Raw genomic sequence first — 26,446 nt, forward strand, 5'->3', positions numbered from 1 at the left:
CAGATCAGGGCAGTCCATGGCAAATTCCCGCATTGCAGATTCTGATGGGTGAGTTCCCATCCCCCACCCCTATCTTAGAGTGCTGCACAGTGAGTACCAGGGTGTCCAAGGAGAACTGGTTATTCATTGTTAGAGCCAACTAAAACATTTGATAATTAACTTCCTCTGCTCAGTTAAAACCAGTCCAGTCTGGCCATAATAAACCAATGAACAATGATCTCCTGCTGCTGAGGTTTATGAGTGAGCCTGGATTAACATGCTCTCAAATGCCAGCAGGCGAAAAGAATCAACTGGAGTATAGCTTGCCTTTGCCACCTTCAAACATCCAACTTTTCAAGTGATGTTTTTAGGATACTAAGATTTTAATTTAGAAATCCAATTGGACTTATTTATCCACCCCCTGTGGTGCTTCAGACGTTTTTTCCAGGAGAGGTAAGCACGAAATTCCTAGATAAACATTTTTCTTGGAGTGAAAGGTATTTGTTGGTCATTACTAAAAAAAAATTATGTATCTATACATATCTGTACATTATATATCCATACCCATACGTACATGTCTGTATCTGCTGATATAGTCATGACTTAAATTTTAAGCATATTTTAGTAAAAGATAATCAAAGGAAATACATATAACAATCCCAGTGCTATAAGATTTGAACGGGGAGAAACATTTCTTATGGTATACAATAAGACAAGTAAATTAGCAGCGTGGAACAAGGAACCCTTTTTTGGGGGAGTGTGACTTACGTGTTACACACGTTTAGTACTAGGAATTTAACATAGTTGTACTTCACGATGCAAAAACATCTGTTATCTAGATAAACTAATAAGTTATTCAGGGCAGTGGGCAGGGAACTAACATTTGTTGAATTCCTATTATGTGACAGGTGCTTTACCAATCATACAACTGAATCCTTATTTGAAAAATCCTAAGGGGGGAACCTAATGAGATTGGCAAAATGGGGATAAAATGACCAATTAAGACCCACTCAGAGGCTAAATCATGTGACCAGCTTAGCTGGGATTCATGCTCAGAGCTCTATCCCAGCAGTTAATCTATTGGTCCACATCAGTCCATACATTCACTTAAACCTAGAGGGAATAAATGGTGCAGAAGCAATCTGTGAAAGGCATATTTAGGCTAACTTACAAAGGATCACCTGCTTTGATGAGGGAAAAGAAAGTCATGAATTGAGGTTGTCCCTCTGATTCCAAAGTCATCATACATGGGATGCCAAACTTGCATCCTGCTGAATTCCTACTTCATCAGAAGGTACCTTCTAAACTCTGGATTTCGAAGCAGACATGTGCTCAGTACTGCAGGAGTGGAAAAATCCTGTGTGCTGGGTTCCGAGGAATCAAATTTCATTCATTTTGCCCAACCAGCAAATCCCCCAAGATCTCAAAAGTAGAAATGAGGCCAGGATAGAGAGAAGGGACTCTTGTTCAGCCTCTCTGGACTCAAGCTACTTGTGACATTTTGAAGGTATTAACAGAGTTTGGTGGGTCCTTATTTGCCCTCTAACACACAGCCTGGTTTCTGAATACCAGTATAGCTCCAGACTTAAATGAACCCCAGATGAGAGCTGATATTGGTAACAAGGGACAACTATCATAAACTTCTACCAACAAACTCAATTTTTTGCTAGGAAAGAAATTATGAAACCAGTTGATAGGAGATTGTTTGCACATACATACTGAATTAGGCTAGTGTGGGGTATGGAATATAATGTATGCCTACGGTATGAAATTCAAGAGGCACTGTGGGCCACGTGGTCAAAAAGCTTCCTCTCCCTTAACTACCTAGCTCCCTTTCTGCAAGGCAACCACTGCTATCAATTTCTCTGCATCCTTGCAAAGGCTTTTCTAGGGTACATTTTTCAGCCACCGTAAATATGTTCTGTTTGTGGAGTGAGCATTATTAATTCAAAACGTTGGCTTGTCCTTTTATTAATTCAGCAGATAATTATTGGGTGGCTATTACATGCCAGTGACGGTGACCGGCACTGGGCGGAGAGGTGAACAGGATGAGACCCCTGTCCTCGAGGGACTCCTGCTCCAGCGTGAGAAAAGAGGCTCCTCGACAAATTAAACCCTGGGGCAAGAAAGAACAGCCTGGTATGTGTGCCCCGAGAACACGGAAGAGGAAGGGACTCTCTTTGCCACAGGAGTCAGAAAAGGCTACGGAGGAGGAGAAAGAACATCAGATGTGTGTTTTAGAGAATGTTGGGTGGAAAGGGTGTTGGAGGAGTTTTCTCACCAAAGAAACAGCCTATTTAACAAATGAGCGTCCTCAGGAGACTTCCTGTGTTCTGGGATGGGTGAGTTTGGTGTGACTGGAACACAGCGGGTGGAGGTGGGGAGGGAGCAGCATCTGAGACTCAGGACTTGCTGTGCTCTGCTGCGTGGTCTGCTGAGGTCAGTTCAGGTCTAATTTGTGTTGCAGGAAGTTCACTCTGGCAGCTTGATGGCAGATTTCATGGAACAATGGCAAAGGGACTGGTGAAGTTCAGAAGCCAAACCATTCTTTCCAAAGAAGGTAGGTAGCAGGTAACTTCCAACTAATCATCGTCCTCTTGGTTATTCTTTAGCTCCAAACTCGTCTTCCCGTGTCTTAAATGCCTTGACATCCATTCATTATCCAAGCAAGAAAGGCTGAACCCATCCTAAACCACTTATTTCTGGTGTTCCATGGAAATGGCCCATGCTTCTCCAATTTTATAGCTCCAAGTTATTGACCTGGGCCTCACTGGTCTCTTTACTCTCTCAAACGAGCAGATAATGTGGACGCTGGAGAAAAGAATGGCAGCCTCAGAGCTATCTCCTAACTGGCTTTCACATCCAACAATTTTCCCTTTTTATCTGATGATTCTCAATAGAACTGAATCATAATTTCAGTTTGTGTAAACCAAAGTTCCTGTGCTTATGGGGGGGGGGGAATGATACAAAAGGCAAACCAGCATATGCTAGAACTTTGAACAAAGTTACTTTACCACTTGAAGTTGATGATTAGAAACTGATAAGGTAATGGAAAAACTAACATTCATTCTTCACAAAATACCTGAGATCATTAACCTACGAGGAGGAAAGGTTTGTTTTGGGTCGGTTTCAGGGGTGCTGCTCCATGGTTGCTTGCCTCTGTTGCTTGGGGCCTGTGGCGGCACAGTACCTGGTAGGGAGCACATGGGAGAGCCACTGTCACCTCATGGCAGCCAGGAAGCAAAGAGAGAGTCACAAAGGGCCAAGGTTCCACTGTCTCCTTCAAGAGCATGCCCCTACTGACCTAATTCCCTCTCTCACAGGTGCCACCTCTTAAAATCCTACCACCTCTCCATAGCACCACAGGCTAGGGATCGAGCCTTCAACAGGGACAGTCCAGGTCCAAACTACGGGAGATAGGGTGGAAGGAAGAAGAATGTGGGAAACTGGGTACACTTGTCTCTCCTCTGAGAAACAAGGCAGGTAGTCTGCTGAGAATCAGAAAGGAAGCAGTAGGAGAGGAACCAGATCATATGCATGGGGTTGCCATACAAATATGATAGACCACAGGAGATGGCTGTAGAGAGGGTGCATCTATGTGGAGCGTGAACTATCCTCTAGGCCGTGAGGCTGGGGAGTGACATTCCTACTGTAGTTAATACTTATGATAGCCCTTTCAAAAGGCAATGTCATCCTTTGTCCTAACCAAAGAAATAAGTAGCTTTCCGTGTTGCTGCACCTGGCCAGTAGTGAGGGTAGGATTTGAACCCAGTCTGACAAAAGACCAGGCTCACAAAAGGCACCTGGCAAGTCACAATGAAATCTTAACACGGCAGGAAACATCTAGTGCTTGCTTTCCAAAAAGACTGTGCACATATTCATTTTAACCATCCACATTTGATCATTTGACTATATTGCTTAAAACAAAAAAAAAATTCCATCTACAAAATAACTTATTTCTTATTTATAGCTGAAACTCAGGACAAGAAAGGCTTCTGATGCAGTTTGTCATGCAGTGATTGGCTCACTGTGGGTGACATTCAGACTGTCACCATTGGTTATGTAGCAGAGTAAACCATTAGCCTTAGGTTTTCTCATCTAGAGAGTCACAAAACTTATCTCATGGGTTGGGGAGCTTATAAAGATTAAATGCAACCATATATGTCTCATGGGTTTGGGGGGATTATAAAGATTAAATACAACCATATATATCTCATGGGTTTTAGGGGATTATAAAGATTAAATACAACCATATATTTAAAATGCAGAACTCCACTTCTGGAATGCACCAGGTGCTCAACAAACCACTTCCCCTTCCCTTGGGTCATGGCCCAGGAGATGGGGAAGCACCTTAGTGCACAAGCAGAACCCTGTTTCTGGAGAAGACTGTTTGGACCTTGGCTCCCCCTCTGACTGACTGCCAGAGCTGGGGCTGGTCCATCTCACCAAGCTTTAGTATCTCCATCTGCAAAACAGGCACAGGAATGGCACCTTTCCTGTACAGCTGCATTTAGCCCTGTCCTGGCCAATCCCAACTGTGGACAAGAGGATCTACTCCCTCCATGCCAGACATGGGATCTCAGCATCAAGTTCTTTTTCTACTAGTGAGGCTTGTATGTTAGGCTCAGTTTCTGTTAACAAGGCTCATGCCTCCTCCTCCCACACCCATCCCCTGCCTTGTTGTCTGCAGAGCACACCAACTCTTGCTGGAAACATTCTTAATACTCTGACTCCCCCCAAACCTCAGCCCCACACCTGGGGTTCTGACATCGGTCTTTCTTAAAAGCCCACCTGCCTCTGGAGACTTCTAAATGTGGTCCTCCTCCTGCACTCAAAGACTCCATATCCTGCAGAGCCCAGGGGTTTGGGGTCCTACCTCCTGAGCTATATTTTCTCATAACAACTGTGTCCACACCCATTTACTGTACCACTTCATGACTGAGTCTGATTCACATCTCAGGCTTTTCCAGTTTGCACTACCATTAAAGCATGTCCACAGAAATATTTCCTTTCTTTCAATTATTATCACAGTTATCTTAAATGAAAGAAAATTCAAGAGAAAAATCATAGCTAGTTTATTTGCAATTATATTTTTTTTCCTTATGTCAGTTTGTCATGAAGGACATGGAAAAGTTACTTTCTTTGACCATTAATAAAGTATATAGATCCACAACTGATTGCCTTACTATCATTGCAATGGTTTGTAAAGAGGAAGACCCCTGCATTTCAGTGGCCCACATAAACAGAAGTTTATCACTGAGGTTTAGTTCACTAGGAGACGATAAATCATCCTGGGATGGTTGCTTCTAGCCCTTATCTTCTAGCCTGTGCATTCCTCTGTTCTTCCAGGTCTCCAATCGACAGGTCCTATCTAGACTTAGGTCTTGGGTTGGTCTTGCCTAGGGTTAGAAATTTCTAGAATGTTTCAGCCCCAATTATCCCTTTCCCCCCATCCCATGATGCTGGCCTGAAGAGTTTGCTTAGTATTTCTCCCAACTCTATCTGCCCTTGTTAGAGAGCAGTGCTGTCTGGCCATGCAGGAGTCTCTCAGGACCAAGGTCCCTGTTGAGTCCGAGGGTATGTGCCAAGGAGGTCCTTCCATTCTGCACTCTCCCCTCCTGGAGGAGCGTCTGGTGGGTCAGATTCTACAGATCAGATCCTTTCTGCTAATGGAGAATGAGGTGGGCAGAGAAAGGCCTGCCGTGGTGTTGACACTTCATTAACTCTGGATTTCCCATACCCTCTCCAGTTGGAACTAGATGCAACCTAGCGGATTTTGACCAGGTAATTAATTTTGCCACTTGTCAGTCGGTGTTCCTTGTGCCTACTTCTAAGGGGAGAAAAAAGTGGTGGTCTGAGGTAAGGATGGGCTTCTTTCCCCCATCTCAAGCTTCTTTCCTGGGTACCCCTCTTATACTCCTGGTTTGACCTTACTAGCCCCCCGCCCCCTTATCCCTGCAACTCACAATAATTATTTAAGCTTCTCAAACCATGAGTATAACTCCAACAAGCCAACTGTCCACCTGGATCTTCATTTGCTACATCATCTTGGAGGGCCCAGGCCAACCACTCCTGGACACTGTGGCTGGAAATCGCCATGCCCCTTTGACTCATTCCCGTTTGTCCTAAAATTAGTTCTAAGAACAATACCATGCCACAGAATGGTGAATGAAGAAATTCTGAGATGAAACAATTATAATACAATTAGAATGTGTTTTTGAAGTCTTTCCTATCCCCATGTATCAATACATTATTGTTCCTGGTACTCTGGGCATTTTCACATATTTCTCTATAATCTGTAGATTATTAACTGGCTGGATCATCTGTAAAATGTAGAGATGAGATTATCTCTGTGGTCCCTTCCCTTTGCTTCTGTGGTCCTGAGAAGAGGAAACGGTGAAGAAAAGTCATCCTTAGGATGACAAGGCCATCATCAGGTGATACAGTCCTGCCCTGTGGTCTGTGTAAATATACCCTGTAGCTGGTCAAGCCCAACCAAGAGCAAACTGCTAATGGCCAGGGAGAGGAAGCTGTGATCACTGTCCCTCTGCCATGTCAGAGTCTTAGAATTCCATATTGATTAAAGGAATTCAGAAGCAGTCACTGTGGCCTTTGATGAGAAAGGCAGTCAAAGATAAGGGGAATTGCCTTTTAAAAAAAAAACAGTTCCAGGGAAATATCCTGGAGATAAAAACAGAGAAACATAAGATTGTGTATATTCACACGCATCTTTTAAATAGCTCCAACCCTGTTGAGAGCTAAACAGTAATCGCACTAGAATCTTAAAAAAGATGTAGAATTTTTCATTATGTATTCCAAGTTAAGATGATAAAATGCAGAAATGAGGGGTTCACTCTACTCTTTCCCTCTGCTCAATCCAGTCCTATCAGCTTTTTTTTTTTAAGGAGGCTACTGATGTATGAATTTTTATTACAATTATGAACGTGAAAAAAAGTATTGGGAAAAAGTCTATTAGTAATATTTTTCAGTAAAAAAAAAATGAGAGGAGATCATTACACTTGATCAGCTGTGCCTTCTCTGGAAGCATATTAAAGAAAGAAGTACTCGGTTAACACCTCAGATCAAGTTACATGAAATAATGTGCCTTATGAAGCAGGATAGAGATAAACAAAATACAGCTTGTAGGCCAAAAATAGCCTAGTTTTTCCCAGCTCTGCATTCCATCTGTCAAAACAAGGTAGATGGCATTCATCAGATACCAGCACTGCTATATAGTCGGACTGATCCAATCATTTTCTGATGGACTTAGTTTTATCATCCACAATAATAATCAACCATCAGTTAATGGAAATTTGCATGAATATGTACATAAAGGAGCCTCTGGCCATTATCACCAGCCCATTCTTCCTTCCCTTCTGGAAACTGAGGTCAGAAACGTTCACATCCTCTCTCCACCACTCTAAGAGCTTGACTTAACTCTTCTTAAAACCTTCCCTGAGGATCGAACCCGGGCCACACGCATGCCAGGCGAGCGCGCTACCGCTGAGCCAAGCACCACATACCAACAAAGATGTTGTGTCCGCCGAGAACTAAAAAATAAATATTAAAAAATTCTCTCTCTCTCATTCTCTCTCTCTCTCCTCTCTCACTCTCTCTTTAAAAAAAAAAAAAAAAAAAAAAAAAAAAACCTTCCCTGATCTTCCTCCTGGTCTTCCTCCTCTCTTGGGAAACATCCCCACCCTTCATAAAAACTTCAGGGACCCAGCTAACAATGGCTGAACACTATTACAAGCTGGGCACAGCACTACCTTAATTAAGCTTTGCCAGAGACCATAAGCTATCATCATTCTCACTGCCTGGTGGGGGTTCTGCACGCACACGTTCCTATTGGCAATTAGAGCTTTCTTCCCTATGTGAGGGTTCAGTGTTTGTGCGTCATTTCTCACCTCTATCAGCACATCTTCAAAGTAGGAGTCACGTCTTAGGCATCAACAGAGCCTCCTTGTGCCTGGGATATGGCTCAGTCAGTTTTATTCTTATTCTCAAAACTCAGGGCGGCCCTTGCCCCAAGAGCACAGTCCTCTTGTGTAGCAATTGGCCAGTGTCTGGGGGAGAAGTGCCTGTCCCTTCTCCGTAGAGATGTCAACCCTGTGCTGTGATCCTGGACTCTCCTGAACCTCCTGAAGCCCAGTCGGGCAGAGTGCCATATGTTCCTGTTTAAAACCTTGTCCCCCTCCCAAATTGTCAGTCACTGTGTCACCCTATGTCAAGGGAGGGGAGAAACAAGAAAAATATCTAAAAGTGTTGAGAGATTCACCTGAATGGAAAGAAAATTAAAACACATTTTGATTCACAGTTTGCAGAAAGAAGAAAACAGATTCTCATTTAATCAAAGTAACTTCACGATAATATTAGTGATAAGAACCAAAGTATATCCTAGCTGCACGGTATTGGCTTCTGTCCCTTCGAGTACCTACTGTGTGGCACACTTCATATTTACTGAGCATATAAAGGTTGGTAGAAAAAAAAATTTTTGTTTGCAAGGAGTTCACAGAACTACATGTAACTACCCGTGACAAAATGTGTTCAGTGCATTTTGAGGTCTAGAAAGTGTTAAGAGGCCACAGAGAAAGAAGAAATGGGAAAGGACAAAGTGGAGATCAGTGAGGTTTAAGAGGAGGTTATCTTTCATCTGGACCTTAAAGGAGAAATGCAATTTCCGCAAGGTGAGAAGGTAGAGGAAGGACAAGAGTGCTCCCCCTTTGATAAGACCAGAGCCACTGGGGCTGGTGATGGCTGCCACCATACAATTCCACAGCACACACAGCCTCCCTCCTAGGGCTCTGAACAAATCATACACATACGTACACACAAAATTCAACCAACTCATGAAATTTTAAAATAATTTTAACAACAACAGCAACAACAAATAGTTGGGTGCCATGAGGCATACCTGTAATTCTACCTACAGGGGTGGGGAAGGGAGGAGGATCACAAATAGGAGGCTAGTCAGGCAATTTAGTGATCTGTCTCAAAATAGATAGATAAAAAGGGCTGTATCTCAGTGGTAGAAGGCCCCCGAGTTCAATCCCTAGTACGGCACATAAATAAATGAATAGAGAATTAATAAAAATATGAAAAATATCTATGTGAAGGCAATCCAATTTCCCAACCCCAGGAAAAGTAGAAATCATTAGAGATGATACTAAAGCCTAAGGAATGTCAAACAAATGGTGAGAAACCAATGCCTAGTAATGATGGATTTCTGATGTACATTTGGAGTAACATGATAACTTAGTCAAGAATGGGCTTTCCACTTTAATATTCATAGTATTCGGAACTGAATATATTTATTCCCTATGAAACTAAAGCTTAGCTTTATTATGCGGCAGTTCCAAAGGATAAAGTCTTTCACATGTACTCAACCTTTGAGTCAATGCCATCTAATAGTTTAAGAAGACACTACGCTTGAGACAGCCATTCTGCCTAAAAATACTGTAAATTGTTTAAATTGAATTTTGATGAAAGTTAAAATAAAATTTTCTTCAATAGGGCATGCAAGGTTCTACGAAATTTTGCAAATGAGATCTTTGTAATCTGATTCTGTTTCATCCAGTGAAGCCACATCATGAATATACCACGCTACTGCAGCCACTGTGGCTGTCTACAGAACCCTTTCCAACGTGCACCGCCTCCTTGTTCTTGAATTCTAAAAAGACAAAGGGAAATGGTGCAAATGTCTCCCCTTGAAGTTTGAACTACTGAAGTTTTCAGTCCACCATACTATCTAAGTGGTTGCTATTCTGCTTCCTTTTCAAGAAGTTAAAAAAAATACAGAAAAGTAAAGTACTATATAACTACCCCATACCCACTCCCACAATTTTGTTTTTCATTTTTGTTTTCTGTGATGCTGGGGAATTAAGCATGCTAGGCAAGCCCTCTGCCCCCCAGCTACACCCCTAGCTCCGTGTGGTGTTTTTTCAATCCTGTAAACAAAATCAGAAGATTTCCAGATCACAATGACTGCATCTGGCTCAGTGACAATATAGCCTTTCTGACAGACAAGTGAGAATTATCCATAACTAAGAAACCTGTTAGAAAAGACAGGGTTCTAGTTGTCAGCTCTCTGAGCAGCGTGTGGGAACCGTGGGACCCACCCTATTGCAGGCAGGCCGGGGCCACGAAGGAAGGACAGATGTGAAGGGGGGAGGGCGCTGCGCACCCAGGCTCAAGGCAAGAGCAGCTGCTACAGTTGCCGCTCAGGACTTGCCCGTCCCTGGCACGCTGAACACGGGCTCCTGTTGCCAGATCTTCCACTGCTTCAGGAGGCTGGATGTCCAGATTTTATATGAAGTCTGGTTTTTAAATATTGTCAACTAATTTAAAAATTATAAAAAGAAAACTGTGCTGGCCAAACAAAGCACCTGAGCCAGCTGGATTTCAACCTGGAGAAATCAGATTCATGACCTTGATAAGGATAAGAGTACCCGAATATGGGGCAGATGGGGGTTGGGGGCGAGGAGCACATTAGCCACGAAGTCCTACAGGGCAGAAATCTGGCCTTCTATTTACTTACGTATGTGAATTCTTAGTTTTATGCCTAACAACTCAAAAAAAAAAAAAAAAACAAACCCAGAAACTGGCATTCAGAGAGACAAAAGCATGCACAGGGAACAGGAGGCATCCAGAACACGGGCATGTCCTTGACTGCTATGTCCTTGGGAGTCACTGTCCTGTGCCTCTGGTGTTTCATAGAATATTGGGTAAAACATTCAAATCAACCTCCGTTCTCTGGAAAATCCACAGAGCTGCATTAAATGCCCATGAGGTGTTTACCCACAAACCACTAAAAGGCGGTAGTGACTGTGCAGGGCAGGTTCACAGAAGCTATCCAGACCTTCCCTATGAGGAAGCAAATGATGTGGGCAAGCATCATGGAGAAGGAGGAGGGGATATATTGACCTGCATCATGGCAATGCTACTCGTGACCAAAGATCGACATTGGTAGTGTCAGGACTGAAGCAGCCATTGAACCTGTGCTTCCTTTAATACAACGTGGAAAACAACCCTGGGCATCAAAAATGTGAGAACGTCAAGGCCAAAGGCTTCCTCATTCTTTGGTCCTCTTGAGAAGGACACGATTAAACACAGGATCTAGAGCCACAGTTGAGAAGTTTCTAGAAAGGGGTCACCTTTCAGGACACGGAGATTCTGTACAACTCTTCAACCATGCCACTGCGATGTGAAAGACAGACAGATGACACGTCAATAAATGAGCATGGCTCTAGTCCTACAAAGCTTTAGATAGGGACACCGAAATGGGAATTTTGGGTATATTTAATGTATCACAAAGTACTACTTTCCTTTTGATTTACCCCCCCCCAATCACTTAGTTCTGAGACCATGTGTAAATTGGCAGTAGGCTAGATCTGGCCCCTGAGCTACAGTAATGGCCAAAACCAAGGAAAGAGTCTTTCCTGATCAACAACCATAAATCAAGGCTATGTTAAGCACTCCACCGATCGTTCCGTTTCACCATGGCGTGACTCTGAATATTCTTATTTCTATTTTACCTACGAGAACTCCAAGGCCTGCCTGGAGCGGTCAAGTAACTTGCATAAGTGAAGGCAGACGGTGTGGGAAGGAACCAGGACTCAACCATGCCGATGGTTCTAGGTGCCACGCTACATTCTGACAGCCACGTAAGCACACAGTAGCTTCCGATCCTGGCTGGGTATCAGGACCTTACTGGAGACTTCTCAAAATACCTGGGGCCTCCAAATTTACAAAATCACAACTGCTGAACATGGGGAACCCATAACACTTTTTTTATGTTAAAAGAAAAGTTTTATACAAGTGTTTCTTTGTTTTATTTTTAAATTTTTTCATACCTTTATTTTTATGGGGTGCTGAGGATCGAACCCAGTGCCCCATACATTCCAGGTAAGCACTCTATCACTGAGCTACCACTACAGCTCCCACAAGTGTTTCTGAGGAACAACTGATACCTCTGATGGACCTGATGAATTTGTGGGCTGAGATATTATTAGACGTGGTCCCACTAAGAAAGAACTACTCATCTTGAATGCAGATCACCCTGCCATTGTGACCTGCTACTCTGTTTTTTAAAGACACCAAATTACAGATCAGGCCCCTAAGAAGCGAAGCCCCCGAGGGCGGCCAGAGCTGTTTCACCCAAGTCATTATTTGCTGGAAACCACTGTGAGGGGGCTGGGGAAGAACGGAACTGAAACTGGATGCCTAGACTATGGCAAGAGCAGAAAGGGACAGGACAGCTAGAAACAGCAACAAAATCATGTGAAAACTCTGAATAACACATTTAAACCTGTCGAGCAGAGACAAGCCAACTTGATTTGTGACTTGGCCTTCCCTTGCATGATTACAGTGGGTTCCCTGGGGTCAGGATTCCCTACAGCTCTGGGAGGAGTGAAGTCTTTGGGGGGAAAAGTCACCATATGAAGCTCTGGTGATTTTCCTTACTGGATCTCACCCAGTGGACACCACAGGGGAAGGCAATCTGCCCCAAGAACCTGCTTCTATCTCAGAACACAAATACAGACAGCTCTTAGGACACGCAAGGGAAAAACATCTCATGCCCCACATGTCCCCACCTGGTAGTTTACAGCTGAGAGATTTCCAACCTGGGCACAGGACCAGCCACATCTTCCTGAATTTCTCCCAAAGAAGAGGCCATTTGTGCAACAGATTATCGGAATTCACTTAAACGATGCAACTGTCCCTATTTAAGTCTCCTATCAATGGAGTTTCTGCCTCCTTCCATGTTTTCATTCCCATACTCCTCCTGCGGATCTGCTTGCCCCTGACTCTGTTGACACTAGTGGATCTTTCCCTCCTTTTTTCCCCACTGCTGTTTCTGATATCAATGGTTCTGGGACCCATGACCTTGGACAGTCTAGTGCTTTCTACTCTAGGACTGGATTTGAATGCTTGCTGCAAATCAAGTCCTCAAGAAGCCTAGAGCTATAAGCAGAAAAGTAAGGCACAGAGAAGAAGTGTATATCTAAAGGCAGACAGAACCTATGCATAACGCACTGCAGCCCTTGTAATGAACATCTGTAGCCACCAGCAAGAATTTTTAGCTCGGTACATGTGAACATAAGGACAATGGCTACCCCTCAAAGCCAAGCAAACCTATTACGGCTACGTGTCTTCATTTGAAAGGAGGTTTACTCAATCAGATAAACGGTGGTGTTGCCTTGTTTTAATTTTCTAAGGGGTACTGTGTAATTCCGATAGAGTGATAGAAAAGAAAAAGAGACCAATACTGGATCTTAACTTCTTAAAACACCAGGAGTCCAGTCCTTCAGATTAAGAAGAAAAACAAGTGAAAACATCACAGTTACAATTCATATTTTTGGTGCCTCCATGAGAAAAAGACGGAAATGAGATTTTAGTGACCAGAACACATCATTATATTATCAGGGGGAAAAATGGCAAAAACCAAAACAATCCTCATTTCAGACTGTGGTCCAAAGAGAATCCTTGAGTCAACAAGTTAACAGCTGAAGAGTTCATCAGAAATGATCCCAACCCTGCAGAGCCAGAAGGGCTCCTGTTCTAGCAGACCTAAATGGCTGTAGGACACAACCACAAATTCTGTTATCGGCAACGGGAATCCAATATTTGCACGGTGGCTTTTATTCTTTTTTGTTTTCATTTGGTGTATTTCCTCTGTCTTATTTTTCGTATATTTTGTTTGTTTTTTTTTTGCAGTGCTGGGGCTGGAACCCTGGGCCTCATGCATGCCAGGCAAGCACCGTACCTACTGAGTCATATCCCCAGTCCATCAAGTATGCATTTTCTAAAGATACAAAGGTTATGATTTTCTCTACCCATTTTAAACATGCTATTTAATGATTATAGTCAGTTTATAAAGTTGTGAAATATCACAATTCAGCTTTTAAATATTTTCATTATTTCAAAAAGATTCTGTATGCCCATTTATATCAATTCCCATTCCCATCCCCTCAGTCAACCACTAATCTGCTTTCAATCTCTTTAGATTTTTTTTCTGGAAATTTCATCTAAATAGAACCACATACTATGTGGTATTTTGCTTTTAGTTTCTTCCCCTTAGCACAATGTTTTTGAGATTCCTCCACGGTTCACCATGTACTAGGAGTTGGCTCTTTTTATTGCTGCATAATATTCCATTATGTGGATAATAGCATATTGTGTTTTCATTAACAAATTGACATTGGATTGTTTCCATGTTTTTCTTAGACTGGATAATGCTCAAATAAACATCCACATAAAAATCTTTGTATGGGCAAAGATTTTAGCTTGGTACATTTGAACAAAATTATATGAAAATATAATAATGTTTTTCATTCTGATACACAATGTTGTTTCCCAGGGGCTACATTTTATTATTCATTGTTCTTGATACCCAAGAGTGAAGTTGCTGGGTCCTTGGGTTATTTTATATTTAACTTTTTTTAATATTTATTTTTTTAGTTGTAGTTGGCACAATACCTTATTTTTATGTGGTGCTGAGGATCAAACCCAGGGCCTCGAATGTCCTAGGCGAATGCTCTACCACTGAGCCACAACCCTAGCCCAATTTTAATTTCTTAAGAAACTGACAAACTGTTTTGCAAGTTTGCTACACCATTTTACATTTCCACCAGTATTGTATATTTTTCCACATCCTCATGAACACTTAATATTGGCCAGTTTTTATAAGTTAATAATACAGTGATCCTAGTGTAGTTATATCTCACTATGGTTTTAATTTGCAATTCCTTAATGACTGATAATGCTGAACAGCTTTTCATATGATTATTAGTCATTCATGTATCTTCTTAGGGATATTAATATTCAAAACTTTTATCCATTTTTTTTAAAAGACTGTTTGCTTTCCTATTAGTAACTTATTCTTTTTTTTTTTTTTTTTTGGTACCAGGGGTTGAACTCAGGGGCACTCCAACACTGAGCCACATCCTCAGCCCTGTTTTGTATTTTATTAGAGACAGGGTCTGAGTTGCTTAGCGCCTTGCTAAACAGCTGAAGTTGGCTTTGAACTTGCAAAATCCTCCTGCCTCTGTCTCCCAAGTGGCTGGTATTACAGGCATGCACCACCGAGCCGGGCCCAGTAACTTATTCTTTATAAATTCTGGATACAAGTTCCTAAATTAGTGGTTTTGACTTTATGTGAAACCCTAAAATTTAAATGAAAATTTTCATTTGATGAGCTGGAACAGGGTGCTCACATTGTCCAAGGTTTCCACATCTTTAGAGGGTCCAAGAAGTCAAAAGTAGTTTCAAAAATGAAAACATTATTGGCCCTTTTCATTCTCATACACAATGGAGTTTCCCAGGGGCTACATGAAGTATCCATAATAATCCGAAAAGGCTGTGAAAACAGTCCTCATCTTTTAGGCGATATCTGTGTGAAGCTGATTTTCTTCATATACCTTCACCACAACATCACCAAGAATCCAGCTGTCTTCTAGTTTTGTTGCAAAAATATGAAACAATGCCATTCTTCTCAGTAATTTTTTTTCAGAAAAGTTATTTTTCATAAAACATTTATTTTATGCTACCAGGTAATGGGTTTTTGTTGTTTTATTAAAGGAAAGGAATTATTATTCTATAGTTCTCTTTATTAAATGTGATTCATGTTGACAAAATTGCTTCTTATTGGTATTTTTAGAGGCATTAACTGTTTTTGTACATCTGTTTTAATTTTTTAATGCAAGAAAATATCAATAGCTGTAATTTACATAAACAAAAAAACTGAAGAGCTTTTGTTTAAGAGTGTGAACGAATTGTACAACTGAAAGGCTTAGAAACCACAGAGGTAGAAGAAACAGATGCTAAGGAAATACTGGAGAGACCTGTGATTCCCGAGGCCACAGGAAGCAGCTCCATATGGCAGATTCAGGATACCTATAACCAAAGGACAACTTCCTCCTGGACTCCAACTAGAGGTGTAAAAAATAGGAAAATGTCGCACAGCTGCTGCGAGGAGGGGCTGGGCGTGCCTGGGCAGAGAAACCGTGTTGATGTAGGAGAACTGCAGGAGCAGACCCCTCTTTATCCTAGGTTTTCAGATTTTTTTTTTTTTTTTTTTTTTTTTTACTTCAAGTTCAACAGTTTTAAAGGCTCTGAGGCCCTTGTTATCACGTACTGAGGAGTAAAATAAAGAAGCCAGGAACTAAGAAAGTAAGTACAAAGAATATCTGAAGGTGAAACCAAATTTCTGGTGGGATTATGTTGGAAATACGTTAAACTCCTGTGGGTTTGAATCAAACAGCTTCTGGGATGTTCCTGGTGCAACCTGGGCCTGCTCCTCTGTCTCCTGAATGCTGCTGTCAGCAGGTGAAGACTGGAGGGTTGGAGAGGTGAACTGTATGCCTTCGTTTATATGAACCTACAAAAATGACTGCTGACCACACCAGCTCAGCTCCAATGAGACCTCCAGAGCTGTGGCACCACCATGTCACAAGAAGTGCACACGCTACTCACAGGATAAAATCCTTCCTTGTCCCCATACTGATTCTAAGACAAGGAAGGTCCAGTTAATTACTGGTCATAATAGGTCATGAAATACCATAAATGAAAAAGGAAACTGTTGATACAAAGTCAAAGAGGAAATGACAGAGCAAATTAGAAGAGCTTGTTCCAGATGAACCATAAAAGTTTATATCTTTTTAATTTAATGGCACTAGAAATGAATAAAACCTTTAATAATTGTGATTTAATTAGAAGGTAAGATATATATATATATATATATATATATATATATATATATATATATTACACCATGAAGTAATTTTTAGAAGAAAGGCTATGGTCCTAGTATTCTAATGTGGAATAATTACAGCAACCTGACTTATGGCTGTGTGTGTGTATGTGTGTGTGTGTATTAAACTAGTGAAAAGAATGTGAAAAGCACTATGTCTGAAAAACAGTAAATAGTGTGTATTATTATAATTATAATTATAATTATAATAATAATTATTATTATTACTATTACTACTACTATTGATACAGAAGGAAAAAAAGCCACTGATAAGAACAGCTTTGGCTGATTTATTGTATAGAACACCATCATTATATTGCCTTGATTATGAGACCTTATTAGAATTAGAATGCATTTCATGAAGAGGCATAAAGTACCATTTAAAATAAAATTTTTCTATTATTTTCAACTATTGGGAATAGGGAGAGTATGGACAATTAAAATCCCTAGAAGATTACTTACTTAGGAGATGGTATGAGCCAGTTATGGTGGCATACACCTATAATCCCAGCAGCTCAGGAGGCTGAGGCAGGAAGATTGCGAGTTCAAAGCCAGCCTCAGCAAAAGTGAGGTGCTAAGCAACATAGTGAGACCCTGTCTCTAAATAAAATACAAAATAGGGCTGGGGATGTGGCTCAGTGGTTAAGTGCCCCTGAGTTTAATCCCTGGTAATCCCACCCTCAAAAAAAAAAAAAGAAAAAGAAAAAGAAGGTGATGGTGTGATATATACTCCAAATTCTATTGATTTCATAAATGAGCTCAAAGTTTCCATTAGCCTAGAGTGACTATCTGAACTTAATTCACTTTGGTTATACACAGCTACTAAAAAGATGGAAAAAATTCTTATTTTCTTCAATAGCAACTCTGCTCTCTTTTGAAATTGCCAAAAGATGATAGTTAAAGAAGTAATGTACCTAGAAATGTATACACTGATTTATTAACAACTGAGTGATTGGAAACTCCCAGGATACTTTGTTTTTTCATTATAAATGATAAGCATTTAGGAAATTAACAAAACATAAAAATGACACAATTCAAAATGCAGATTATACCTTCTGTTTTATTGAGATTCCTATTTAATTCACAAGACTTTATAGGTTGCCACTTGAAATGTTTACAGGGAAGGAGCAGAGAAGGTAGAAATTTGCTATTTATTTCACTGCAATTCAATTCAACAACTGTTTATTGATCATGTACTATGTGCCTAGCAGCTTCTTAGATGCTACAGGATTACAAAAACATCTCAGATAACATTTTATGCCCTCGGGACCCGAAGGAATAGATTGAATACGACCTGCATGCATAAATGTATGGGAGAGGGTATAAGAGAAAGCTACCAGGAAAAGATGCTATGGGCAATCAAATAATGAAACAATGTGAACTATTTTTTTTTTCCTTTTTGGAACACTTTATGGCGAATATAAAACAGGGATAGAAATTCAATAGTTGGAGAAAAAGTATTCTAGTCTGAGCCCCGCTTTCCTACCTTACCGCTGACTCTGCCCTACCTTGATAGTCCCTCCCTTCAGCACAGACACTATGCATCCAGATTCTCTCTCTCTCTAGTCTTTAGTGCATCTCTTTTTTGTGCCCACACAACTCCTTACTCTTATCACCCAAGATGCAGCCTAAGACCCACAGGTGTGGTGTGCCTGGCTGCATCAGGCACTACCATGAACTGCTACCCCCCCCCCCACACACACACACAGTGGTGTTTGTAGAGAAGTTCAAAGACTATGAAGGCTGAGCATGTGGATGGGGATCCTACAAACCTCGATATGCCTCCACTGTGCCTGGCAGGCTGTCAGCGAGTATTTGGTAGTTGATTAAGGTGGAAGCCTATTTAAGGGCAGACAAAAATCAGACTTTATGGAGCTCTGAAAAGCTCTTATTAAAGGAAGGCACAAAGAATTCCTCACTGGTGAAACACTGAAGGATAGACAGGGAAGACTGCCAGCCATCCACACCTGGAGGGAAATTGGAAATGAAGAGGAGGCAGAGCAGAAATTTATTTTAACAGAGGTTAAATTATGTCATCATCCTTATTTAGTTTTCCTGAACCAATCTGCTGACACCAAATTCTCTTCTTAATCTTTTTGTTGTTGTTGGTGGTGGTGGTGGTGCACGATGGCTATACATAATAGTGGGATTTACTGTTACATGTTCATAGATGCTGGTAGCATAATGTGGTCAGTTTCACTCCCTAATACCCTTTCCTTGCCTTCCACCTCCCACTGGCTCTCTCCCTGTCCTGTACTCTTCTCCCTTCTATTTCCATAAGACCCTACTCATTTCTTTCCCCTTTTCTTTCTTTCTTTCTTTTTTTTTTTTCCTTTTTTTCTCTCTAGCTTGACTTTGAGTCTGGCTTATTTCACTTAACATAATACAGAGCAGATATTTTGTAGGAAGAGTTAATAAGACTCGGAGACTTTCACCTAAAGAACAAAGGCGAGAGAGGAATCACAAGTGACTTGAAGGTCATAAACCTTGGTGCCTGAAATAGGGTGTTATCATTAATAGTAATCTGGAAGCTGGAAAGAGCTGCCGAGTGTGCAGGCAGGCTCGGAAGTGACATTTTCTTCTTATTACATTTTAGGCTTTGGCAACAGATAGGCACAGGAAGAGACACTAGGCACGTGAGCACACAGAACCTAAGAATGAAGCCAGAGTGGGAGACGGTGATCCGGGAGATGGTCACAAAGGTGTGCTGACTGCAAGAGACTAACTGGAAAAGGGAGAAGAGCAGAGTCAGGAGCCTAACATTAGGTGGGAAGGATATGGACCAGAGAAAGAATGTGCAGGAAAAAAAGAGAAGTGCACGGGTATAGACACATGGAGGTTCCTAACCTTGAGAGGAAGCGGGCTGTTCTACAGTACATTAAATGAACTAGACAGACACGCATTTTATAATTAAGGGGAAAATGGAATCTTAAGGATTTTTTCGAAAGAGTATCTATATACACAGACACACATATTAGTCAAAATAAAATGTAGAGTGCTATTTAATGACATTCAGAGCACATGATTTTGTCTATATTGTCTCCTCAGCCCTAACACAAAGCAGAGCTCCAAGCAAGCACTGAATACATGCTGGTCCTATAAATGTGTCAGAGAAAGAGTCGCATGAGAAAGAGTGAGGGGGCATGGCGAGGAAGGAGCCTCTCCCTCAGCTCTTCGTGAATCCAACATGTAATGTGTCAGGCCTGGAGATCATTTGAAATTTTTCCACTTTTTATGGCCTTCAACAGAGGAAAAACGTTTGGGCAGTAAGACAGAATGACCATGAAAATCCCCCGCTCTGACATTTCTTTGAAAACTGTCTGGCCGTCACTGGAATGTCCTCATTTTAAAAAATGAAACAGTGTCCAACTTCCAGGAGCAAGAGAGATGTGATAGGGTCTGAATAAAAAAAAAATGGAAATTAGTGAATATTAATCTTTATTTCAGGAAAGTTCCATTCAGATAAAACTCCTAGGGACGCCGGCATCTCATCTCCACTGTGTTCAAGTACTTGCTCTTTCTGCCAAAGCCAGGCAATATGGAGGACCAAGAAAAACTCACCACTAGGAACTGAGGATCGAGGAGTTACAGCTTGGACAAGGAGGTCAGGAGTCCAACTGGAGCCTTGGGTCTCTGGATGGAGCCATGGAGACATGGCTGAGGAGCTCTGCACTGTTCCCCTCTTTCTGCTCCAGGCCTCCTGTCCTCTCTGGAGTCCAGACCCTCTAGGCCTCAGCCAAGCAGAAAGAATACTCTAGAGTGTTCTCAGATCTACATGGTTCTGGGTGGACGGCAGCAAGCATCTCGAGGTTGGGCAATCTGACAGGGACTCTATGCTGAGTGATGGATAAAACAATAGTCTGTAAAATGCCGTGTGAGCCTACAGACAAGCCGATCCACCTACACGTCAGGAGGTAGGAGTCAGTGTTTGCCAACAGAACTCGTTATGAAACAACAGAAAACACGCCTCAAGAGACAGAAAAATGTCAATTCCCTCATCTCCAGAGTTTTGTTTATAAAAGTATATACATCACAATGTTATGAATTCTGTAGGAGTTTAATTTCTCTACTGAAACTGACACAAATACTCATTTAGAAAATATTCATTCCCCTCGTCTCCTAATGAATTACATACAATTTGCGAATATTAAAACTTGACTAATTTTGAAATGATTAGAGCTCTTTTGAAAAGAAAATTTCAATATCATTTGTATACTGGTAACAAATTTACTGAGTTCCAGAAAAATGTCACTAAAACAGCACAGGAAAAATATATATATATATATATTTTTTTTATGAGCAAAAGCACTCTCCCCAAAACAACAAGAAAAAAAAAATGAAAGAAAGAAAATGAAATGAACGGCAAGGTCCTTAACAGCAGATACACCTCAAAGATTATAATCCTATACACTTACTTAAACTGAACTCAAACACCTGGCATTCAGCTGTATTCCTAATTGGGTAATTTTTCCTCTTTTGATAAGTACCTTCTAATAAATATCCTAGCTTAATACAGAAATTATCTTAAGAGCAGATATTTTTAAATCTCTATAATCCATAATATAAAATAGTAATAATATGTAGAAAATAATACATAGTAACATTTCTTTAGATATTCTATACCAGAATAGCTCTGCATATATGAACATTAACACTTAAAAATGTTAGTAAGAACTTATTCAATACCAGTCATTCTGCTCTATTCTGGGCCTTTGATTTAACTAAAATAAACCTTACTGTGTAATTCCATTTGGATAAATATCTATGTCCCTTGAGTGAGGAAGAATACAAAAAGTCTCCATCACCAGAGTATACTCCCCAGGACAACCACTACTCTTTTTTTTTTTTTTTTTGGGTACCAGGAATTGAACCCAGGGACACTTAACCATGGAGTCACACCCCCAGTTCTTTCTTAATTTTTCTATTTTGAGACAGGGTCTCATTTGGTTGCTTAGGGGCTCACTAAATTGCTGAGCCTGGCTTTGAACTTGTGATTCTCCTGCCTCTTGGGGTGCTGGGATTACAGGCATGCGCCACCCACCATGCCCAGTGACAAGTGCTACTCTAGTCTCAATTACCATAGTCTGGGTCTGGCCTTTTCTTGAACTTTCTATACATGGAACTGTGCAGATACACTTTTCTATGTCTGACTTTCTTCACTCAACATAAAGTTCTTAAAATTTATCCATGTTGTTGTATCTATCTTCATTTTTTCATTACTGAGGAGTACTGCATTGTAGGTACTCTATGACTTACAATAACATATGTCCCAGCAAACCCACCATACACTGAAAATATCACCAGTTGAAACTACACTGACATACCTAACCTACCAAATCTCCTAGCTTAGCCTAGCCAAACTAACACACGCTCAGGTCACTTATGCCAGCCTCAGCTGGGCAAAACCATCTCACATCAAGTATTTTATAATCAAGCGCTGAATATCTTGCGTCATTTGTTAAATGGCAACACAGCACGCTGAACAGTACTAGTGGCTTCCCTGTGACTGAGTGGATAACTAGGAGCTGTGGCTCACCACTGCCGCCCAGCATCCTAAGAGAGGGAGGCATCGGTGCCCATGCCACCCAGCCCAGGAAAAGAGCGATACTCAAAATTCAAAGTAGCACTTTTGCTGGATGCACATTGTGTTTGCACCACCATAAAGTTAAAAACAAAACAGTAAGTCAGGAATTGTCTGTATATTAGTATTCAGATGACCTGTACTATCAATAAAGGTTGCTATGAACATTCACAGCTTAGATTTGTGTGAACATGTGTTTTCATCTTTGATAAATACCTGGGAGTAGAATTCCTGGGTCACGGGGCATGTACTAGGTATACTCCTAGGTAGGCCTAGGAGTGTGTGTGTGGGTATGAATTTCAGGGGAAGATGACAAACCGTCTGCCAAGTGGCTGTGTCATCTTACATTCCCACCAGGAAAGCATGAGAGTTCTGACTAACAACCCCTTATCTTTTCTGATATTTGATGCCGTCTACCTTTATCATTAATTTTGTGGGTGTTAAGCAGTATCTTATTGAGGTTTTCATTTGTAGCTTGTATCTCTCCCACTACTGATGATGACACTGTGTTTGCATGGGCATATCAACCAGTATCTTCAGTTAAGTGTTTCTTTCTTTTGCTAATATTTTTAACTTTAAATTTTGAAATAATTTCAGACTAACAAAAAAGTTCTTAAAGGTATATCAAGATTAAGTGAAACTTTTTAAATTTGCAAAAAAAAAGTCCATGAAGAGTTCCTGTATATCCTTCACTCAGCTTCTCCAAATGTTAATATCTTATATGACCACAATATAATCACCCAGTTATGATCAACTACTATTAAATTCCACAGGCCTTAGTGATGAGATTGTCAGATGTATACTGTAAATTATTTTCTTTAGTCTGTGACTTTCCTTTGTGTTTTCTTAATGACTTCTTGATGAAAAAGAGTTTAAAAGTTTTAGAAAGCCCAATTATTCATGCATCCAAATTTTGAAAAGACAGTAAAGTAGAAAGTAATTTTTAAAAATTCAGAACTACTAAAATTCAAATATCTACTTTTCAAAGTGTCTTGAATATGTAAAGCAAGAGAAGACCATTCAGGTAACCTTATACTCCTGCCTATACAATCGCAGTGTTCAAAGAATCAGAAAGTATATTTTTGCTGCAGTCAGACTGTTGGCAGGAGACAAAGACCAGGGCATCATCCAAATCTGCATGATGCCAATGAAAGAGTTGTGAGGCATAAAGGAGGTTAACAATGATGGTAAAGAGCCGAGGATCAAGAGAGACATCTTGCCCAGGCTCCATGAAGGTTACTGACAAAGAAGCTAGGTGTAGACAGAGAAGCCATCTTGTAGTTTTCTGTTGAAAGTCAATCAAAGCAAGTGAGATCATAGTCCACCACATGTGGTCAGTTCTAAGACCGGAAATTCCCAGATGCAGATTCTAAAGAAACAAATTGTATCTGGTCTGTGGTTTTCCTAGCATAAAGGCTGAAACATGGTTAGGCTATTGCCATCCTCAGTCCATAGATACATGTTACCACAGGCCACACATGCTCCTAGGACATCCAGATCACCCAGTTCTAATACCTGCTACAGCAAAGCCCAAAGACACCAACATGAAATCTCCAGGGTGTTCTTCAGTCAAAGATGCCAACTCAAAAAGTTGGAAAAAAAATATACTTTTGCATACGCTGCTTTGTAATTAAAGAGACATTGTCGTGGACATTATTGTAGCTGACCTGCCAACTGTTTCCGCCTTCCTTCCTTCCCCAGAGAACTCACATTTATCTCCTTCCACCCCATCCTGTTCAGCTTATGTGCTTTAGGGAAATGCTTCATTCTCTAGGGCAATAAATCCATTTGTCAATTACTGTTCATAAGTGGCCATGTAAGTCTAAGGGTTTGTTAGGAACTCTGGGAAAACAAACCTCTATTATTATTATTATTTATTTTTTTAGTGACAGAATTGTTTCTCTCTTCCAGTATATAATAAGAAAGCACATGGGTCTAATCCTGGAGGCCGGCCTCAGGATAAAACAGCCCGTTAGAGGGGAGAACAGAGGTGAAAAGAACTTGAATCTTCACATGGCTTTTCTCCTGTATTAGACAACCTAGACCCTTGTCTCTCTCTGGATTTGCTATGATGTGAGCCAGTCATATTTTGTGTCATTGAAGTCAGTTTGTGTTGTATTTTTAAAAAATTAATTAACTGTACAACCAAAGCATCCTAAATTATAGAATATCCTGCTTAATTCAATGTCCCTGCCTTGGCTCTAAATGAATTCTTCCTGGGCTTAAGCTTGCATACTCAGTTATAATCATGCAGTGAGATGAAATGAGAGCAAGCTCAAGTTCCACATGAAAAATGGGAGAATATAATTATACTTTAAGTCTTAGTTCTCAATCCAACAGACCATGTGGTTTCCTAGTATTGCATTACAGTGTAGCATCAGCTAAAGAATGAAAAAGAAATGCTCAGCGAATATTGATCATGAAAATAAGCTCTTGTAACATGAACTCAAAATGAAGTCTCAGATGTGCACGATGGTCACAAGGGCCCAAGAGCAGACAAAGCTGATTTTTATTCTTAGTACCATTGAAAGAGTGTTTTAGTCCTTTTTACTAAGGTAATTTTCACCCAGTGGTGAGTATTCCAATTCTACAAAAAATTAATCATCTCAAATAGTATTCCGTTAGAAGTGCAGTGCTCTAAATTGATGAGTGGAAGAACCATTTTCTAAGAGAGACATAATTGTCAAATGCAAATAAGGACCCAGATTCTAGGTCCAATAAAAAACAAACCTAACAATGATTTTGCACGAGTAATTAAAACTTGCTAAACTTAGGTCTTTTGTCCTGGAAAACAAATTTCCCACAACTACTGACAAATTCTGGTGTGTTCGGCGTAAGGATAAAATAACATCCCTATTTTGAAATACATCCTTAATTTGAAATAAATGGCCCATATTCCTGAATAGTGATGGGGTTGACTGTCACTCACAAGCAATCTCCCTAAAACAATTTCCATGTGCAAGTTTGGTTTCTGTCCTATACAGTTAAGAGTTCCAGCATGAAGCTTTCTGACTACTGAATATGTTGTACCAATATACTCAGTTTTTTCTATGCTAAACAGTAGGAAGGTGACATGTGATCAGGGGATTTTAAAACTTAAACAAGGAAGATCTGCTAAATATGAATATTTTCCCAGGGTACATGCACTAAACTATATCCAATATTTTATGCTATTATATTATGAAAATATTTATAAGAGCTTTGATATGGCTGATAAATCACATTTATAATTACCCACTAACTTCTTAGTTATATGCCATTTAGACGCTAAGATTTGTGAAGTTTGCCTCGTTCCTGATTTGAATAGTCATATAAAGCCAATTACAAGATGATATTAAGGGAATTTTCAATGATTTCAAGGATTATTCTTTAAGTGATAACTTGTATTTTTAAAGTGACAATTATACTTTTCTAACAGCCCTCTCTCTTAAAGGTACATATTGAAGATTTATGGATATCTGCGACATGTTTTCAAATAATCCAATGGAGCACCAAAGAAAATATGCTGGTAACTGGAGATGCTGAAAGATGGCGACTTGAGACTTCATCATACTGTTTTAAAAATTTTCCATGATAAAATTAAAATACATTTTGCTAAATGTAAGAATTAACAGAATGGCTCAGTGGAATTTTAGAAAGTCCTAATAACATAATACAACTGTTCTGAAATCTGGCATTTTTTTTTAACTCATAACTACTTTATTGCAGTATAATTTGCATCTATATAATGCATCCACTATCTGTGTACAGTTCATAGACTAAATTTTTAGTAGATTTATACAGTCTTACAACCATTAATTACAACGATTTAATTTTAAACTTAGAGGATGTTTTTGCTTTTGTTGGGGTGGCAATATTTTAAATTTTTGGTGTTGTGAAACAAACATTTAAACAATGGTCAGCATGACAGTTTTGCCATGCCTAAAAACCATGCCTATTTTTCCTCTCCTGGAAGAGCAGAAATCCTAAAACACCAGTCAGCAACCAGATTTTGTGACTAAGCTGCCCCCCTTCTCCGCCCGTCCATCTTTACTGACATTTTCCTTCCATGCCAAGCTATGAGGAGTACTATACAGCTTTTCTCTTTTCCACGTAACTTCTCAGCTAGCAGATGGCCACCAGCAGCAGCAGTGGGC

The 26,446-nt window shown here is 40.4% G+C and overlaps 1 protein-coding gene and 1 long non-coding RNA gene across 3 annotated transcripts in view; one reads left to right on the plus strand and one right to left on the minus strand.

Moving 5' to 3' along the window:
• LOC113185528 (uncharacterized) lies at window positions 1-25,828 on the plus strand. The gene is made up of 4 exons (XR_003301140.2): window positions 1-48; window positions 1,960-2,118; window positions 2,447-2,539; window positions 25,744-25,828. It is a non-coding gene; the product is annotated as an uncharacterized LOC113185528 (long non-coding RNA).
• The window catches only part of Nr3c2 (nuclear receptor subfamily 3 group C member 2), a 324,444-nt gene that overhangs the window by 106,467 nt on the left and 191,531 nt on the right, over window positions 1-26,446 (minus strand). The window lies entirely within an intron of this gene.

Source organism: Urocitellus parryii, chromosome 10, assembly GCF_045843805.1.
Source record: "Urocitellus parryii isolate mUroPar1 chromosome 10, mUroPar1.hap1, whole genome shotgun sequence".
In the NCBI taxonomy this organism is placed as follows: domain Eukaryota; kingdom Metazoa; phylum Chordata; class Mammalia; order Rodentia; family Sciuridae; genus Urocitellus; species Urocitellus parryii.